Consider the following 21,780-nt stretch of genomic DNA (forward strand, 5'->3'; position numbering starts at 1 on the left):
GCCAGGGAGGGGTACGGGACACCAGGGCTCTGCTGGGGAGTCGGGGCAGGGTGAGGGACACTGGGGTTGTGCCAGGGCGCAGTGAGGGGGCCAGAGCTGCACCAGAGAGCTGGGACGGGTGCAGGATGCCGGGGCTGCACCGGAGAGCTGGGAGTGTGGTGAGGGGGCCGAGGCATGGTGCAGGGTGCCAGGGCTGGGCTGGAGATCCTGGGCACGGTGTGGGACACCAGGATTGTACATTGCATATGCTGTAAGGACTATGCTGGGGGAGTTTCTGGACGTTAGTGTTGGCACTTGTTTTATTGTGGATTCATATGCATGGGACTCTTGTAATACATGAACCCCCAAAGAGCTACATTTATCCTTTGGGGGACTCTAAAGGAGGGAAATTGCAGCAGGCATGCCCACTGTGCTCCAGGAGGGCGCTCCAGGGGGGCCCCCCTATGACAATCCCTCAGGTGATTCTTGCTCTTGCCTCCAAAGCTGAGATTTTAATTGACTTTTTTCTCGTTATAAGCACTAACCAAACCCTGTCACACAAAGACTAAATCAGGAAATAAATCATTTCAGCAAAGACACGTGTGAGGTCAAACTATGGCTCCCAGTTTCCCTTCCGAACTGCATTTGGGCATTTTAGAGCAGGTAATCAGAAGAGGGCATGTTTATCATCATCGTTTGTGTTACTGTGTCACCTAGGAGCCCTCGTCATGAACCAGGGCTCCAATGCACACAGCCCTGTACAAACACAGAACGTGGAGCTGGTCCTTCAAAGCTGGCGTCTCTAGACAGTATTCTGAATGCAGGGCAAAGCAGGGTGCTGCTAGTCTGTGGAGCGTTTTCACTTGGCTTGTGGTAGAAAGGATTCTCTTCGCTCTTCAGGTCTAGCAGCTCTCCAGCCGTAGACTTGAGATAAGTTTGTGTACTAAGGATAACATGGTCGTGGTAGCCTTCTCTCTCCCTCATGCCTTTGGCAGCACATTCAGAACACTTTTGGTCACGTAAGAGTACCATTTGTTGCAATAACCTACAGAGACATCCTCTCCAGACTGCTGACGACACCTTCCGAACACCCAAAGAAGAAACTTTCTCTAGTGAACCCTTTTCAGATTTTACATGGAGCCCAGGGCATGCTGGGACAGGACTCGGGGAGTGTATGCAGAGCTGTGTGAATACTCATATACTGCAGATATGTTCAATACAACTCCTTCTTATGCACCTCTCCACAAAAGCACAGTGTTTTGATTTAAGGAGCCATCCAGCAACTTAGGATGCATTACTCACCTCAATCCGACCCATTCTTTTAGTCCAAGAAATAACAGCTGTTTTGAGGCATTCTCCTCTGATATTCCTAGGTAGATAATGAACAAACTAGCAGCAACATAAAAGTCACATGGTTGGTAGTTGGTAAACACACAGACAAACTTTCTTTGTTGCCTGCCCTTGGCTGTGACAACGATCCTCAAAGAAGTCTCCATCCAGTGGGAAGTTTGACTTTGTAGCTACTGTGGCAAACTGCAGAGACTGCATTGAAATGATGAGTTTCATTTTGTTCCAAAACTCAATCCTGAAAAACACTGCAACAATGGGAACTCGCCCAACAACTGTGTTCTTTAGAGGCTATGACTTGAACCACAGAACCTATAACTATACAGCATTGATAACAGCCCTTTCTGAAAGCCAGAGAACTGATAATAACTAATTACATGATCCCCAGAATCCACTGAAAACTTGAAATATTTTCAGAATGAGATCTGCCTTCATCGCCATGGCTTGTGTATTGCACTATGGCAGTGGCTTATATAAAAGAAAAGAATGACGGAATTATGATACCATTCATCTCTGGTAGTCATTTGTTTCTTCCAGCTTTTCCAGAGGCAGTGTCTGCATTCCTAGCAACAAACATGGCCTCTTGTGCAGGAAATGGGACCCTTTCTGTGCTATTGGAAAATGTGAGACTACACTTTTTTATTCTACTTTAGCTTTAACACCGAAATAACTTTCCTCGACTAGCCTCCTCGATCCCAGACAGTGATAGAACGGTGTTAAAGCTTCCCCTCCATGCCATCCATCTCCACAGGGATCAACAGCTACTGCAACACCCCGGCATTTTCAAACCATTAGGGATTTCACTGTCTGATTGATATTTTCCCTCTTCTTTCCTCAGCCAGCCAGCAATGAAAAGGAAAAGCCTGGGAGAAGCACTTAGTGACAGAATATTCTGCTGATCTCCAGATACAAACCTTTTTCTCCAGAAGTCTCAAAACGAAAAACAAACCCAAACTCCCCATTTCAAGTGAGCGATAGAATACTGTGATCATTTGGCTCACCGCAGGCTGTTCTTGACTTTTGCAAGATTGTAAGAGAACACTGTCAGTCCACTTTCAAACTGTACCAAGTGTTGTTCTAGCAGTGATGATGCAGTTGACAGGTTATGCCTTAGCTGAAATCAAGAGAGTCTCTCAAGCTGTCTGAGAATGCTGAGACCTCCACGGAAGAACATTATGTGAACAGTAAGAAAGGGTTCACTCTGTCATTGGCATTAGGTTCTGTTCTTTTGTTCAGTCGTAGCCAGAAATGATGACCTGCAGATCACTAGAATTGCATGATTAGCTCAGCTTGCTAAGTCTGAACGTGACACTTATTGGATAGCAATCAAAAACTGCATTAGAATGCCTCACACAAAAACGATGCGTGTTTGTTTTCCCCAGGGGCTCTTTGTGTAAAGTTAGTCACCGTACTTCTCATAGCTCACCTCCCGGAGCAGAAGTTGATTTGGAATGACAGGACTTGCTCATCAACCACAGGTAACTGAAATCCATGTACACTCAACATCTCTTCAGGAGATGGGCACGAATCTCAGCGTGACATGCCCTCTTGTTTTACCTACCATCCTGAAGACATTCAAGAGGATTCATATTCTCGTGATATTGACCAACGCGACTCTCATTCAGACACGCAACTGAACACACACACGCTCACTGTGCTAAAACATGATGAATAAGACATACTTGAAAATGTAAAGGAAATGTTCTTCAGCACAATTAACTCAGGTGCGAGACACCTCTTTCTTAGCATGATGCCCCAGCATCCTGCACATTACGTACCCTCCCAGGTTCTTTAAAAACTGATTATAGCTCGCTAGGTGACACCACCCAATAATTACATATGGCACTTTGTCTCCATTAATGAAACGCAAAGTTTCCTGATATAATGTAAAACCAGTGACCCCGACAATGTGAAAACTCCTATAAATGTTTGATGATTATTTTTCATAATTAAAACATTCACTCATTTAAAACCTTTTCAGCCCAAGGTTCTAAGCACCCTCAACAAGCCCGGGAAGGGTGGAGGTGCTATGTGCCAGAGTAGGAAATCAGCACCGGGCAGAATGGATAGTCCTGAAACATTCCGGTTTGTTTTGAAAAAGGATCCAAAATGTTTGGTACCAATTAAAAACAATAAAAGGAACACGTGTCCAAACATCATGCCATGGGGTTAGAACTCAGGTGGGAATAGCCTTTCAACCCATGATGCACACACTCCTTAACAGGTTCTGTTGTGTCTCAGAGACCCACTCACACAGGGGAAGATGGTAGAGTGATTTGTACTACAGACCATGTCGACAGCAGTCAGTGCTTGCGGCCTCTCCAAACATGCTGCTCATCAACAAGCCAACTCCTTTACCAAGACAACAATACAAACCTTTTACTTTTCCTCAGGAAAAACAGTCTTTATCATTAACCAATTCTGCTGACAGCACTGGAGACCCACACATGCAGACGGAGCCTAGCCCTTCATCAGCAGAATAGGCAAATGCTGCCTCCTTGAGGACTGCACAAGTGCCGATTCACCAGACAGGGCAATAACTGCTCTTCCCCCTGCTCTCCAGAACTGCACGTCACTGCGGCAGCTGGGAAGGCAACACAGCACCGGCCCTGCTGCAGCAGAGAGAGCGAGATGAAAGAAAGGAAAGAAATCTTCCCCCTCTCCCCCGAAAGACTTGGACAAATTTAAATCAGCCGCCTGAGGTGAGACAACCTTCTCACGCAGACTCAGGCACCAGCTAAATCAATACAAATTGAAGACATAAAAAGAGAACGATCATAAAAACTACAGCCAGCAGCCGCCAGGGAAAAACAGCTTAAATCTCCAGTTAATGGGGTCTGTTATTTTCAGGATTCAACACAGACTAAAACACTTCACCTTGTCTTGAAAAAGTATTGATTCTTGGGTTGAAAAAGGGACCTCACCCAATATTCCCACTGCCAGATGTTTTCAGTCAAAGGAGCAATCGTGTTTCATTACAATTCTATGCTCTAATCAACATCACAACAGTTAACATTTTGAAAAATATACACTCAGGCTCTTATTGGGCATGTGCAGGGACACATTAGCTTTTAGCATTTCCTGGTTTTCTGACAGTTGAGCTCTGGTTTTGGAAGTCCCACGCTGAGGAAGGGCATGAGAAGCAGAAGGGTCTAAATTAGCTGTTCCCACTCAAGAAAGAGATCTTGGAGTCGTTGTGGATAGTTCTCTGAAAACATCCACTCAGTGTGCAGTGGCAGTCAAAAAACTGAACAGAATGTTGGGCATCATTAAGAAAGGGATAAATAATAAGACAGAAAATATCACATTGCCTCTCTATAAATCCATGGTACGCCCATAGCTTGAATACTGTGTGCAGATGTGGTGCAGATCTCAAAAAAGATAGATTGGAATTGGAAAAGGTTCAGAAAAGGGCAACAAAAATTATTAGGGGTATGGAACAGCTTCCATATGAGGAGAGATTAATAATACTGGGAGTTTTCAACTTAGAAAAGAGACGACTAAGGGGGGATATGATTGAGGCCTATAAAATCATGACTGGTGTGGAGAAAGTAAATAAGGAAGTGTTATTTACTCCTTCTCATAATACAAGAGATAGGAGGTCACCCAATTAAATTAATAGGCAGCAGGTTTAAAACTAACAAAAGGAAATATTTCTTCACACAACGCACAGTCAACCTGTGGAACTCCTTGCCAGAGGATGTTGTGAAGGCCAAGACTATAACAGGGTTTAAAAAAGAATTAGATAAGTTCATGGAGGATAGGTCCATCAATGGCTATTAGCCAGGATGGGTAGGGATGGTGTCCCTAGCCTCTGTTTGCCAGAAGCTGGGAATGGGCGACAGGGAATGGATCACCTGATGATTACCTGTTCTGTTCATTCCTTCTGGGACACACTGTCAGAAGACAGGATACTGGGCTAGATGGACCTTTGGTCGGACCCAGTACGGCCGTTCTTATGTAAGGCACTGTTCTGTCACAGCAACCTTAATTCTCTCTTAACCATGGTTTGTTATATATGATAGAAGGTTAGAATCCCAGCAAGTTCCCGTCTGATATGATTTCCTCACACAACAGTAATTACCTTCAACACCACCAGACAGAGGCACTAAAACCCCACATGAAATGTGCGGATATTAAACCTGGAAGGGAAACTATTTGCCTACCTTTTACTTTTTAACATTTCAACTTTCTGTCCCATTCTCGTGGCTGTTCTCTGAACCCTCTCTAATTTATCTCCATTTTTCTTTCATTGCAAACACCAGAACTGGATGCAGGATTCTAGTAGCAGTTGCACAAGTGCCAAATACAGAGGAAATAAACCTCTCCACACCCACTTACAAGTCCACTGTTTATGCATCCAAGGATCCGTTAGTCCTTTCGGCCACAGTGGCATACTGGGAGCTCATGTTCATTACACACCATGACAAACAAGTCTCTTTCAGAGTACCTGCTTCCCAGGATACAGTGCCCATCCTGTAGGTATGGTCTGCATTCTTTGTTTCTAGATGTGTAACTTTACATTTGACTGTATTAAAACTCATATGTTTTCTTGCACCTGTTTTACCGAGTGATCCAGATCACGCTCTATCAGCGACATGTCTTCTTCTTTATTGGCCACTCCCCCAATTTACTAAACTTTAGTAGCTGCTGCTTAACGTCCTGAGTTACTTATTTTGCAATGGAAACTGTTTCATCATTATATGATATGATGACATTGTGCGTATTTCTCAAATACAGAACTGAATTATTTATTGAGCACTTTTGCCTTTTCTGAATTATTATTGATCAGCCTACCATTTCCGTCTAGTAATGCACCAATATCATGGGTAGGATTCTTTTTGTTAGTAATATACTTTTTAAAAAATCCTTCTTTTCGTTCTTAACTCTGCTGCCCACAGATTTCTCCCTGCATCCATTGGCATCCCTTATCAATTTTCTACAATTCCTAGCTTTTGATTTATATTAATTACTACCAACTTCCCCTTTCTTCTATTTGGTATATATTGGGAGGGGTTTTTTAATAGCTGTCTTCACTTCTCCTCTAATCCAGGTTGGTTTTGTAACCATGATGAAGTACATACCCCAGGGAAAAATCCTGCACTAGCTAAAATGTCATAGACTCCATAGAGCCTGATTCAAATCAGTGGAAAGAGCCCTACTGACTTCAGTGGGCTCTGAATAATGTCTGATCATGCTCCCGTTGTAGCGAACAGAACAAACCCAATAGAGAAGAATTGAGCCCCACTATGTTTTGTTATCTTCAATTTCTATTACTTTATTGGCATTAGTGTTGACGTATTTACCATTATTCTTTTCTGTTTTATTCTTGAGATAAAAGTTTCAAGGATTTCTCCAAAACTTTTCTGATATAAAAATAAAAAGAACAAATCAAAACAAAAACCTTTCTATCATGAAGATAGATGAGGTTGCATAAAATTACTCAATTAAAAATTCTTCCCCTCCGATGTTTTATCAGCAAATCTGACCATCACCAGGGAATAAATCTCACTGCCTTAAGTGTGGTTGACTTTTTAAATTCAGGCTTAATTGGGGGTGTGCTGGAAAGAGAGACCCAAATGGAAAAGGGATATTAAGTGTGGAGTTAGAGGGTCAAAGTCAGCAACATTACCTCCCTAATTAAGCTGTTTGGGCCTTGGATTTACCCAGCAGCCCGCACCTATTTGGTCTATTCCCCTGATGAAAGACAGCCCTGCTGACTGCAACAGTTTTAATTTAGTCTTTGGATTAATTTTAAATCCATTTTTATACTTTCGTCCCCCAGGATTTTGTCACACTGATCGCAGCGGCCCTCACTGACCTGGGATCTCCTTTTTTAATTTAATTGATTTGTTCTTAGTCTTCACATTTGATAGAATAAAATAAACCAAATCAGAACCATGAAGATGTGCAGGGAACAAACCTGAACAGCTACCTCTTCCTGTAGCTCTGTGACTTCCCCTTCTGTTGTAATCCATCATGTGACATGCTGCGTCCAAGCCTAGGGCACAATCCTGCACACATTTACCTGTGTTTTGTCCCAGTGACCTGACTTGGACTCTGTGGAAGTAACAGCAGAGCAGTGGCTGAATGTTTGCAGAATGCATTCCCAAGATTGTAAACTGATCAGAATACGGACTTGTCTAAAGTGCCTACCACATTAAGCTCTATGGGCCAGATTTCCCAAGGTATTTAGGCACCTAAACATGCAGATAGGTACCTAGTGGGATTGTCAAATGCACCTAAGTAGATTAGATGCCTAACTTCCATTGAAATCAATGAGAGCGAGGTGCCTCATTGAGTGCCACCGGGCACCTATCGGCATCTTTAGGCATCTAAATATTTGGAAAAGTTTGGCCCAATGGGGCTGACAATAAAGACAATTCAATGGACTTCAGTGGCCTTGGGATCAGTCCCCATATAAATAAACCGAAGTTATAATTCCACCTTTTCTGTGTATCTTTTTCTTCTGCTGTAGAGACTGAAATTGCAGCCTGCTTTTACCAAGGATGGCAGAGCAGGACGAATTTATACTCTCTGGGCTGGTTCTATTTATATGCGGTTTGGATTTGACTCATTATTACCCAAGGATACATACATATTAGCGCACTTGTGTTACAATGAACAAATACAAAGGCTAGAGTGCATTAACCCCAGTTTCATGGGTTACTGATTATTACAAAAATAGTCTCCCGCTTAGCTTAAGAAATTGCAAAATAAGAGGAAAAATTGCCCTGCTGTTGTGATGTAGTTTTCTACTTGTGGTTGAGGCAGCTAGCAGTATGAGGACTTTTGACTGTCAGCACCGAGAAACACGGCTTCCAGAGTGCATGGGATCTGTAGGACCAGGATTTCGTCACACAGATCGCAGCAGCCCTCACTGACCTGGGATCTCCCTTTTTTAATTTCATGTGAGCCTGGAACATGTCCTCTCTCACCCTGGTCATGGGCAAATACACTAGCAGAATGACTCATAGGGAAGTCTGATGCTGGTCTCAGTCAGGCGCTAGGAGAGCACAGCACCAGGTGCTCTTCCATCAATACCGGGAAATCCATTAGGCAGATTCATGCACTCAAGACACAGCAGTAGAGAGGCGGGTAAGAGCAGCCCTTGGCGAGGCCTGGGATCGGGGGTGAGCCCACAGGATTCCCACTGCCAGGGTCAGGCAGCAAGGGAAAACCCCGCACATGGCTCTTGCCCTCCATGCTGTGGCAGTGGAGGCTTGAGGGCTCATTTGGGAAAGATAATGTGGCTCCTGCAGTGTTTGAACAGAGCTGGGGCTGCCCTGCAAGTGACCCTAGAACTCCTTGACAAGCAAGCCCAGGTTGCAGCAGCAAAGTAGAGAAAACCACCCATCCTCCTCTGTGAGGGAAGGACCGGATGGCAATGGAGATAGGGGATCCAGGAGAGCAAAAGCTGTCATCAGGCTGAGCGTAAGGGACTGCTCTCTCCCTGAAGTGCGAGGGATCCTGTCCACCGGAACTGACGGAACCGGAGCCTTTTGTGCCACAGTCGGGCGAGGCAGAGGCAGTTCATCAGTGGCTGAGGCTCTCAATGGTTGCCTTTTGGTGATGCTATCGGTTCCCAGAGTTTAGGTTTAGTTGTTACCTGAGGCACCATTGCCACCGGAACATGGTCTGGTACCGACAGAGCCCTGGATTTGTGGGCTTTCTTGTCATGACCCCAAGACTTAGGATGTTTTAATTCCCATGGGCTGAGCAGAAAGACTTTCACGACTTAGGCAGGGTTGATCCATCTTCTTTGAAGTGGACTTAGAGGAGCGTTTGCTCTCATGTTGATGAGAAAGCTCCCTGCCCTCTCAACAAGACTCCAGTGTGGGATCTGTGGGAGCAGAGTCCCATGTCCCTAAGTCGGACCTCACAGCAGGAGACATGCGTCTTTCCGAGTGAAGCCGATGTGTATGGGGGGTCCCTTGGCCTGGGTCCAACTGTGGCCTCATGAACTTCTCCATTAGGTGCCTCTTAAGGCAAAGTTCCTGCCCCACATGGGTACGATTGGGAAACAAGTGGCACCTTCTCCCAGGCAGTACAGGCTACGCTGATGGTCGTTGCTGACAGAGGAGGAGCATGGGCAAGGAGGACAGATTTTGAAGCCTGGAGTCCTGGGCATAGTCCAGTACTCGGAACAGGGTACCTGGGGGTGGAGGTGGCAGTGTGGGGAGAAAAAGGAAGACCAAGCTCTGGACACTGGAGGTTTTGACCTTAGCCAAAGAACTGGAGAGGGGTTGGGCTGTTTCACCCTTTATCTCCTCATATGGAGGCACAGACAGAGCAAAGGTGCAGACCAGTGGACTGCTTGCAAGAATTCTCCGACCCCAGCATTGGCTGTGCATGCATAGCCACAGTGGAATACACATGGGGATCAGCCCTCCATGAAGAGGGATGCTTCAGGAGCTGGATCTCATGACAGGCTGCGTGGAAGGGGAGGGAGTTGTGTGTGAGCCTGCATGATGGATAGGAAGAGGGATCGATGTGTTATACACACATACACACACACACACTGCTTACCATTGAAGACTCTGCTGTTGAAAGCAGGACTGGAAGAAAGCCAACGTCATACCAATCCTGCCAAAGGACAAGCAGGATGACCTAGGTAATTATAGTCCAGGGAGCTTTACATTAATCCCAGGCAAAATTGTGGAACAGCTGATTGAGGACTCAGTCAAAGAATTAAAGGGTGATAAAATAATTAACTATCAGCCTGCATGATTTTATGGAAATGAGTCACCATCAGATGATCCTGACATGATTCTTCAAAACCATTACACGACTGGTTGACAAAGACAGCTGTGTTCACACAGTGCACCTCTCTTACAACTGCACAACGTACAGATTAAAAATTAGCACTAGGCACAATCACTATGGTGCCCATCAAATGGTTCAGGAACTAACTGATAGACAGTACAAGGTAATTGTTCATGAGGAATCATCACTGGATGGGGTTCACGGGGATGAATTCTCAGCCCAACGCTATGGGTCAAGGTGGTAATATAGGCAAGGATAGGTTCATTGATACAGAATGATCGGAACCACTTGGTAAGCTAAGCACAATCCAACAACATGCATTTAACCAAGCCAAATGCAAGGTCATGTATCTGGGAACAACGAATGCAGGCCATACTTACAGCATGGGGCAACCATATCCTGGAAAGCCGTGACTTTGAAAAGGACTATGTGGTCATTGCAGATAACCAGCCGAACATGAGGACCCACAGCGCTGCTGTCGCTAAAACAGCAAACACTATCCTTGGACATACAAACGGATGAAATATTGCACGAGAACAGTGAAGTGATATAACTTCAGTATACAGCATTAGTGAGACCATTACTGGGGATACTGATTCCAGTTTTGATGTCCACACTTCAAAAAGGAAGTTGAAAAACCAGAGAGGGCCCACAAAAGTACTGCAAGAATGATTCAAGGTCTGGAAGCCAGAAGCTGGGAATGAGCGACAGGGAGTGGATCACTTGATGATTACCTGTTCTGTTCATTCCCTCTGGGGCACCTGGCACTGGCCACTGTTGGAAGACAGGATACCTGGCTAGATGGACCTTTGGTCTAACCCAGTCTGGCCGTTCTTATGTTCTTATGGAAAATATGTCTTACTGTGAGATAAAAAATAAAAGGAGCTCAGTCTATTTAGTTACACAAAGAGATAGTTGAGAGGTGACTTGATTACAGTCTATAAGTACTTCATCTGGAGGTTCCTGAGAGCAGAGAGCACTTTAATCTAGCAGACAAAGGCAGAACAAGAGCCAACAACTGAAGGCTGACACTAGACAAATGCAAATTGAAAAATAAATCCTTCTTTTTAAACTGCGGGGAAAATTAAGCCCTGAAACAACTTCCTTAGGGAGGGAGTATAGTCACAGTCGTTTGGAGTCTTTACATCAAGATTGGATGTTTTCCTAAGAGACATGCAAGAATCACATGGGTGAAGTTCTCAGACCCATGGTAGGCAGGAGGTCAGACTAGATGATCATAACGGTCCCTTCCATCTTTAAAATCTCTGAATAACGTCATCACAATATTTATTGTACTCCTGACACTTACCCAGATATATGGATTCACTTTAGTGTTTACATTTGAACCCACTCTTAGAAAAGTCTGGAAGGTTATGGATAAAAAATAACAAAGGCAGATCATTATGGGCAGAGTCTTCTTTGGTACAGATGTTCCTGTGTGTGTTCCAGGACTTGACTGTGCTTTTACTGCCATACTGGGTACCATAAAAACCAACAAATTAAAGCTTCTTCCAAACAGGATTCATACTAAAACAGAATTGGAACTACAGAGCTGCAGTTTATGAATGAGACCACCATTGGTCCCATTAGAATTAATAAAACTATGGTACCTTGGATAACAGTTGCATGTTAACTGTTGGCAAATGATGACTTTTAAGGACAACTGCTGTATATTAATTATCCAAATAACTCTAACTTCTAACTCAGCATTTTATGTAACTTTTTGTAACTCTTTAGCAACCAGTAACTATTATAAAGTCATGAAGATAAATGCCTGTTTAGAACTTACGGCACATTAACAAAATTCTGTGCTATTCCTGCTGCAGAAAGACAAAGAGGGACATCACTGGCCAAATGCTGAAGCCCTCCCATGTGCAAAAATAACTATAATCTTGAATTCAATGAGAACTTTGTCTGAGTGAAGACTGCCAGCAGAGTCCCTAGTAGGTGGAATGGTAAAGGAGATAGCTTGTTACATGAAACACAGATTTTATTACTGTATCTTCCTTTGAAAAATTTGCGTTTTCCACATGAGCAAGTAGATACAGAATAAAAAGCAGGATGAGACTGGGAGATCTGTGAATGCCACTAAAGCAAATATTATATGTATTCAACTTCATCTCCATGCTGGCAGGGGGTACCTACCTCCATTTCAGCATAAAAGAATTGTAAGCCAGGAAAATTTTACTAACTTTCGACAAAGAACGTTCATATTTATGATGTTTATTCATGTAATTGTGTACAATAGTTACGACAATACCAGGATCCGAAACTGGAAGCCTGCCTGCTGTTTGATGGTAGGGTGGGAATAGGCATCACAGACTGCAAGGCTACATTTTATGCTATCAATTAACGAGGTCATTCAAGATCTGAAAGAGTATGTAACTCGAAGAGCCTGATCCTGCAAGATGCTGAGTCCCTGAATTCCCAGCCCCACCCAGGAAGCACTCAGCTTGTTGCAGGGTCATGGCCTAATGAACAGCCTTAGCTGCAAAGCACCTTCTGCCCTTCAATACCATGTAATTAGATCTACAATCAAAAGGGCCGTACTTTCAGATGTCACTGCCATGGAACAGGCAGTCAGGTTTTCATGACAGCACTGATGGAGGTGGGACACCAGCTGAGGCTTCAGCCACCTAAGAGCTGTAACAAATTGGCCCGCAGGAACTGGGTTACCCAATCCTGTAACACCTGTGATATTCCCCGAGAGAGTCAAGTGCTAATGGAATGTCCATTTGATACCAGGCTAGACAAGGAAGTGAAATGCCCGTTACGCAGCCTGAAATCTCAGACCGTAGCCCTCAAGTGGAAACATTTTAGAAGATAAAATAAACTACATTCTAAATCCATTCCGTTCACACTGCATGAATAACAAATAAATGGTGATTTCAATGCACGACAGCTTCTCTCTGCTACATTTCCCCTTTACCCTCTGTGCAGAAACTGTAGATTTGAGAGAATACTTACGAAGAGAAGATTGTACTTAATGGACATGAAAGACAATGTCATTTGTCTAGTGCGTGTTGACCTGGGGACAGAACATGGGACCCAACAGCTGAGAACCACATCATTTCTATTCATCCTTCATTAAGCAACAGTAAACCAATTACAATCCATGTCATCTGAAGAAAGGTAGCCTGATATGTGGACTTATGCCACTGCAACTTTACAGCAAAGCTATGGGTCCATGACCAGTTAATGACTCCCAGTTATACAGCTGGCATCAGCTGTGTGTTTGGAATGATAGTTCAAAATAATCGGACTTTGGGAAAGCACAGCATTTAATTAAAATAAGTAATAAAACTGGCAACATGCAGGGGGAAAGGAACATGACACAGTATTTGCTGCTGAAAGAGGAGACATATCTGTTGGGATCGATTGATTGTTTTCTTTAAACTAAGAATTACTGACAAAGCAAGGTAATAACCTTCTGGAAGAAGAAATGATAGATAGTAGCTGCCATCGTATCTTTGAGGTTAAGAGCCACTTGATGATACTCTTGTACTTCCCAATGCTTTTGTTTTGCTGTGGTGTAAGTAGAGTGTCTATAAGACAGGAGCTTTTCGATATATTTTCCATCTGACTTAAATCCTACCACTTCATTTTGACTTTTATTGCTTTTCAACCTGGTGAGAGCCCTATAACGATTCATCATTAAAGTAATCTTTAAGCAGCTTTCCTCCTATTTGCCGCTATATGTCTATATATATTAAGTGGAAATTGCTCTTTGAATTCACCTCTAACGTCAGATTCCATTTTTTGTCTAACAAGAATGGTATCTCCAATCATCCTCTGAATGCAGTAAAATGAGAACACCTTGCATAATATACACTAATCCCCTATCACTAAGAGGAGTCTGACTCTATCTCCTAGTGTGTGCACATTTTACAAACTGCACAAAGCCGGGTATATTTCAATTGCACTATTACACTCATTCAAAGACCTCTCACCTATCACCAGAAAGGTATATTTTATCTTTGGTTCAGCAGCTTCTGGACAACAGACCTCTGGGTCACCTGTGGCTGGTGTAGCAGAAGCATTCAAATCAGAATTGAGCTGCCTTTGAAACACTGCAATCACATAATTATTATCTTCTGCTTATTTCACCATGGGAACTAGGGGAATATTCCATAGCAATTTTTTGACAGATTAAATTAATCTTTTGGCATTTGTTAATTATCTGTTTAACAGATCGTGATTTAGTCATTATTCAATAAATGATTTGCCAAGTGATTTCTGCAGATAATTCTTGGTCTATAGACCACTCATGAGAAGTTTGGTGCAAGAACTTGGCATTCAAAAAGCAATCTCTTTTAGATATGATGGCTCTAGATCATATAGCTAGTTTCTGTTCCCTGATTGGATGAGCATAGCACATAGAATCAGGATTGCAGTGCAAATATCCACACTGGAAAATTCAAAATTCATTGCTTGTGACAATTCTCCAACCTGTGCTTAAAAACTGGCTGTTTTGACAAACATTCTCAGCAGTAAATACTGGCATAGAGTAACACAGAAGAGCTGCCAGTTGAACCAAATTTGTTTAGAATTTCAAACGCATGTTTGTGAGGAACATTTTGCAGAATTCAGCCAGCTCTAATTGCCATTCTGTCTACATGTAATAAGCAGTAAATGTGACGACTACCATATAATCTTTCCAGTGTTGTCTGCATCCAATTACAATGGTAATTTGATTATTTAATGCTCATGATGTTTTAGAGACCAGTCTAGCTTCTGGTCTCATTTACACCTGTTTTACATTGCTGTAACTCTGGTATGTATAGTGCTTTCAGTATAGTGCCTCCTGACTTACACCAGCATCAATGAGAGGAGAATCAGGCCCTATGTCATCATAGAATCATAGAATATGAGGGTTGGAAGGGACCTCAGGAGGTCATCTAGTCCAACCCCCTGCTCAAAGCAGGACCAATTCCCGACTAAATCATCCCAGCCAGGGCTTTGTCAAGCCTGACTTTAAAAATATCTAAGGAAGGAGATTCCACCACCTCCCTAGGTAACGCATTCCAGTGTTTCACCACCCTCCTAGTGAAATTTTTTTTCCCTAATATCCAACCTAAACCTCCCCCACTGCAACTTGAGACCATTACTCCTTGTTCTGTCATCTGCTACCACTGAGAACAATCTAGATCCAGCCTCTTTGGAACCCCCTTTCAGGGAGTTGAAAGCAGCTATCAAATCCCCCTTCATTCTTCTCTTCCGCAGACTAAACAATCCCAGTTCCCTCAGCCTCTCCTCATAAATCATGTGCCCCAGCCCCCTAATAATGTTTGTTGCCCTCCGCTGGACACTTTCCAGTTTTTCCACATCCTTCTTGTAGTGTGGGGCCCAAAACTGGACACAGTACTCCAGATGAGGCCTCACCAATGTCGAATAGAGGGGAATGATCACGTCTCTCGATCTGTTGGCAATGCCCCTACTTATACAGCCCAAAATGCCGTTAGCCATCTTGGCAACTAGGGTACACTGTTGACTCATTTCCAGCTTCTCGTCCACTGTAACTCCTAGGTCCTTTTCTGCAGAATGTCAGATAATTACCTGCTGGCTATGGGACAAATCCCATCCCAAGCACGTTGTTTGAGTTACTGGGCATCTTCTCTCCCAAGCCACAAACCAGCAGAGTTGCTGCTTCATAGCCATCACTGCAGCATTGCTCACAGCTTCTGCATCACTCCTCTAGTGGCTGACAGGTTCACACAGCAGCAGATCTACCTGTCCCACTCCTGATCCTCCACTCCAGACCCTAAAACTCCCCTCACCCTGTGCTACAAAGAGCAGAGAGACCTTGCAGAGCAGAGTTCTGGGGTGCATGACCTCTGTGTGAGCTCCCTACATCTTCTTCCACTCCCACACAAAAGAACCATATTACTTCCCTACATTTGCTGCGGCAGAATTGCTCCTACAGTCACTAATGAGCTCTTTCTAGCCGTCCCAAGCAGGTACACAAGTACTTACTCGAGCACTGCGCACTGATGCTGGGGAAGTTCAGGAAGGAAGACGCGATCTGTCCAAACTGTTTAAAGCAAGAAGTCATTCCTGTCAGGAAGCCTAACCACACAAAAGCACATAAAAAGATTGCGGTGAAGGTCAGACTTCTGCCTTTAAGGGCGCTGTTACGAAAAACACTCACTCTGCCACATTAAACATGCTGAAAATATTACTCACCAATGACACTGTTGCGTTTGCTTATCATAAGATAACTGCAGTGCCAGCAACCTGCAGAATTCTCCCTGTGTGCTTGGAGTACATAATCATACACTGCCTACTTCCATTTCCAATCCATGCTTAAAACCCAGATATTGCGTCCGTACATGCATGACCAATTCTCCTCGGCAGGGTCTGTGTCTGCGTGTTCTGAGGCTAATTAACATGGGCACATGGGTCAGTCATAGGAACTAGCCTCCCCGCACTATCAGATCCTAAAGCCCAGCTTTTCTGGGGGAGAACTTGCTTGAAAACTCAGCCAGAAGGCTTCCCATTCAGCTGAGTCCTTGAAGACTAAACCCCTCACTTGTGCCTCTGGGCAAACCTGAAGTGCGTCAGCAGCTGGTGAGAAAGGAGGAATGGCACCAGTTGTCACTGACTTCATTAGACACTTTCCAAGACGGCACCTTTCTAAAAAGTCTCTCTCAGGAAATGTGATGAAAGTGGCTTCTCTCTCTGGGGTGTTAATGCAACAAAAATTCAGCCACAGGTTCCGGGTGGGAGAGCAGTTAGCAGCGGTGAACAGACAGCTGACAATAAAAGCCCCTGTGCCCAGCGGCCCGTCTAAAAGAGGTTTATCTTCTTCTGAGAGAAGAAACTGACACCTGGGAGCCAAGAATGCCCTGAGCCCCGAAGAAGCACTAGCAGCCAAGGCACCCTTTAAAAAAATCTTATTTTACACCACAAAAACAACACTGCTCCTGCCTCTGTGCTTCTCTCTCCACCAGCCCCCTTCATCCTTGCCACGGCCTGGGACAGCAAAGCAAAGGGCCCTGCACATGCCCCATGCCCTGCTCCTAGTCCCCAGGCACGACCTTGCCCTTTTACAGCTCTCCCTGCCCCCTCCCAAAGGTCACCCCAGGAAGGAAGAACAGCCCAAAGGTTCAGTGCAGGGACCCCAGCGAGTTTACTCTCGTTTTGTGCAACCACTTTGCTTGCAACTCAGGTGGGCTGTTCGGTGTGCTGGCTCTCTCCCCCCACCCACACTGCCAGCCCTCCCTTCCCAGGTTTAGACGACAACCCCAAACCCTTCTCTCTCCTCTCCCACATCTATGGAGGTGCGTTACCCTGTGCGGGGGGACGCTGCCTGCACTGAGCAAAGATCACTGCCCCTTACCCTGGGAATGGCACCTACCTTCTCAGAAGCTGGGGTGGGCAGGTGACTGGAATCCCCTCAGACAGCGAGCCCAGCTGGCACGGCCAGGGCTCTGCTGCCATGCACAGGGCTTCGGACACACCAAGCGAGCATCTTCTGCAAGCAGAGCTGCTCTTCACACACACCAAACTGCAGCCGCAGCCGAGGAGACTGCTGCACATGTACCTCTGCAGACTAATTCTCACTCACACCCCTGGAGTAGGGACAGAGTCTCTTAACCCTTTGGAGGCCTGTGCCCTGGCAGCTACCGCTCTCCCCCTTTGGCGCTGAGCAGCAAGTGGCACTAGACTCCTCTGGGGCGGGATGGAGGAGCCTGAGTGGAGAAGCATCAGGCGTTATCCACAAAGTAGCACAAGCCTCAAGTTAATCGCAGCCACTTCTTACCTGGCCAGGCAGGCAGCCCCGCACCACGGGCAGCGCTGTGTCCTCGGGGCAGGATACGCGGGAACCAGGGAGCAATCGAGGAGAGGCTGGGAATAGCAGTGCTCACAGATCCCTCCGGTGCCCCCTGCATGCGGTGGGGCGGGGGTGCCCTGCCTGGCGTGTCACCCCCACACGTCAGCGCCCGGGCAGCGGGCAGAGTCAGACATTGGACTGGACGAGTCTTTCCTTGGATCACTGGAGCTTCAACTGACTGGGCTCCGGCTCCTTGCACAAATGCTTCTCCTCTAGCTGGCTGGCCACCGAGCTCCCCATCCTGTCCTCATGCCCCCGCCGAAAGCATCCTCATCCCCTCCAGCCGGTCTGCCTGCCAGCCAGCACAACACATTCAAACCCAGCCAGGCGCAGGAGCGGCTCCCTCTCTCAGCCTGCGAATGTGACTGAAAAGCATGGCTGAGAAAAATGTTACAATTAACAGGGGGGAGGGGGCTCCGACGGCTCAGCTGCTATTCTTAAAGGCACATTGCCCACGTGTCCCCGTCAGGGAGCAGACTGCAGGGGGGCACTCCGAGGGGTGCTTTTTATTTGCGGAGGGAGACGGGAGGCATGCTAACCAGGAACCCAGAGGAGACAGCAGGAAGCACCAGGGATGAGGAGGGAGATGAGGCAGGCCTCCTGACATTTGAGCAAAAGGGACTTGAGCACTAAGGACGCCAGCCTGGCCTCCGTTTGCCTGGGCTGGTTCTCCAGAGATGAAGGGGATGCTCCCAGCAGCTGGCAGCATCCCTGCCAGTGTATCTGCTCCAGAGAGACAGTCACGCATCTGCCCTCGCTCAGCACCCCTGAAAGGTCACAGAATCACAGACTATCAGGGTTGGAAGGGACCTCAAGAGGTCATCTAGCCCAACCCACTGCTTAAAGCAGGACCAACCCCAACTAAATCATCCCAGCCAGGGCTTTGTCAAGCCTGACCTTAAAAACCTCTAAGGAAGGAGATTCTACCACCTCCCTAGGTAACGCATTCCAGTGTTTCACCACCCTCCCAGTGAAAAAGTTTTTCCTAATATCCAACCTAAACCTCCCCCACTGCAACTTGAGACCATTACTCCTCGTTCTGTCATCTGCTACCACTGAGAACAGTCTAGATCCATCCTCTTTGGAACCCCCTTTCAGGGAGTTGAAAGCAGCTATCAAATCCCCCCTCATTCTTCTCTTCCGCAGACTAAACCATCCCAGTTCCCTCAGCCTCTCCTCATAAGTCATTTGCTCCAGCCCCCTAATCATTTTTGTTGCCCTCCGCTGGACTCTTTCCAATTTTTCCACATCTTTCCTGTAGTGTGGGGGCCCAAAACTGGACACAGTACTCCAGATGAGGCCTCACCAATATCAAATAGAGGGGAACGATCACGTCCCTCGATCTGCTGGCAATGCCCCTACTTATACAGCCCAAAATGCCATTGGCCTTCTTGGCAACAAGGGCACACTGTTGACTCATGTCCAGCTTCTCGTCCACTGTAACCCCTAGGTCCTTTTCTGCAGAACTGCTGCCGAGCCACTCGGTCCCTACTCTGTAGCGGTGCATGGGATTCTTCCGTCCTAAGTGCAGGACTCTGCACTTGTCCTTGTTGAACCTCATCAGATTTCTTTTGGCCCAATCCTCTAATTTGTCTAGGTCTTTCTGTATCCTATCCCTACCCTCTTGCTGAGGGTGCAATCCACACCATCCTCCAGATCATTAATGAAGATATTGAACAAAACTGGCCCCGAGACCAACTCTTGGGGCACTCCACTTGATACCGGCCGCCAACTAGACATGGAGCCATTGATCACTATCCATTGAGCCCGACGATCAAGCCAGCTTTCTACCCACCTTATAGTCCATTCATCCAGCCCATACTTCTTTAACTTGCTGGCAAAAATACTGTGGGAGACCATATCAAAAGCTTTGCTAAAGTCAAGGAATAACACATCCACTGCTTTCCCCTCATCCACAGAGCCAGTTATCTCATCATAGAAGGCAATTAGGTTTGTCAGGCATGACTTGCCCTTGGTGAATCCATGCTGACAGTTCCTGATCACTTTCCTCTCCTCTAAGTGCTTCAGAATTGATTCCTTGAGGACCTGCTCCATGAGTTTTCCAGGGACTGAGGTGAGGCTGACTGGCTTGTAGTTCCACGGATCTTCCTCCTTCCCTTTTTTAAAGATGGGTCCTTGGAGCAGGGCGGCTAGGAGACCGCCACGCTTCCTGACAGCTCCCCCTTCCAGCTACTCAGGGCCTCGGCCTACTCCCTGCCCCCTTCCTGCAGCTCTTCCTGCTGGGTCCCTTCCAGTGGGAGAGGAGGTGGCGGGTGAGAGCATCTTTAGAGACTTCGATGAAGGTGTTTTGTAAGTGTTGAGCATGGTCCTGGCTACAGACTGGAGATGGGGCCAGGACAGTGGGACCCGGGAGCCTCTAGGTGTCAACTGGCAGAGGGCACAGGGGGCACATACAGTTTTACAGGGATCCCTTGGGTCAGACAGATGCATAGTAACTCACTAAAGGGTGGCATGTGAGGTCTCTGCCCAGAGCCAGTAGCCCACTGGTCGTCATGATAGCTGGAAAATGTGCATACGGCTCAGGGGTACGGAGTGAGATGTCTACTGAAGAGAGGTAAACAGGAGGTGACGTGTCTCGGACAGGAAGTAACAGACGAGGCTGCTTCTGGCTGGTCACATGTGTACAGACGTGTACAGGAGGTGACGTGTCTCGGACAGGAAGTAACAGACGAGGCTGCTTCTGGCTGGTCACGTGTGTACAGACATGAGATCTCTTTTCTTCCCTACCCCAGGGGAGTTGCGCTCAGCGGGGATACTTTAGCATGGTTCCAGCTCACAAAATGCCACAGGGAACTGCTACCTTAAGGGGTGGTAGCTACATGTTTGGTTTAGCATGTTGCTGGAGAAAGGCCTAAAAGAAGGACCCAGATCTTTCACATTAAAATCGACCCCACCTAAGTGTTACCAACAAATTCAAACAATATCACAACCATTCTGAAAAATATCCATTGCATGGATTTTAGAGTTTGGGACCTATTAAAAACTGTACTTAATTAATTGAAACCGCTCCCCACAAATAGACAGACACTGCTTCGTTGCTTCAGGTCAGAAAAGCGAGTAGAGGAACGGAGAGCAATGTAATTGCTCAAAATTGTCTTAAAATTATAAATTAAGCACTGGAGTATATTAAAGAGAAGCTTCTTTGATACCAAACCTATCAAATATATTTAAGTAATAACCAAATTGCTGATAGAGGCACTTCAAACTTTGTACTCTGGAAGCTTTCTCTTTGCACGTCAAAGTCCACATTCGTTCCATCTAGAATAGTTGAGGCTTTCTGAAATATAATGCTTTATGAACTAATCTGATTAGCATGGAAATACAGCAAAGCGATTCTAGCAGCTCCCTGCAGCACATTAAAAGGGAACATCCTACTGCAAACAGACATCATTATCTTTTGAAAAGTAAGACATGATTTGTCAATCAAAATTAAATTCCAGCCCAGACTCTTCCTGCTAAATTCCTAAGACCATACGTGGATTTCTATTATTCCACTGAAGGCAACAGAGTGACTGGGGTGTAGCAAGACCACAATCCACATCTCCGGGCCAAATTCTGCCTTCAGCTATGAGATTTGTCAGCAGGAATTATGCGCATGCATCCAAGGATGGAATTTGGCCATAATCAGCTGCAGAGAGTATGCCAGCTCTTTGATTCAGGGTAATAAGAAATGTCTTTACAATTCCAGTAAAGTGAATAACCTGCCTTAAACACAGTCTTATTATAGAAAACTGAAGCATTAAAAAGTCTATAAATAAAGCAGGAGCTGCCATTCCCCCATAACTTCTACTAAATTTTATGTTCCACCAAGAATTATATAGCCCACAGAGACC

The 21,780-nt window shown here is 45.6% G+C and overlaps 1 protein-coding gene across 2 annotated transcripts in view; it reads right to left on the reverse strand.

The window, feature by feature from the left end:
- HTR2C (5-hydroxytryptamine receptor 2C) overlaps positions 1–17,489 on the reverse strand; it is a 450,750-nt gene extending 433,261 nt beyond the window's left edge. For both annotated transcript variants that reach the window (XM_078854300.1, XM_073358600.2), the window contains exon 1: positions 17,450–17,489. The gene's annotated coding sequence lies outside the window, so the exon portion shown is untranslated. The remainder of the gene's footprint in view (positions 1–17,449) is intronic.
- Positions 17,490–21,780: the final 4,291 nt, after the last annotated feature.

The sequence above is a fragment of the Lepidochelys kempii genome, chromosome 9 (assembly GCF_965140285.1).
Source record: "Lepidochelys kempii isolate rLepKem1 chromosome 9, rLepKem1.hap1, whole genome shotgun sequence".
Taxonomy (NCBI): Eukaryota; Metazoa; Chordata; order Testudines; family Cheloniidae; genus Lepidochelys; species Lepidochelys kempii.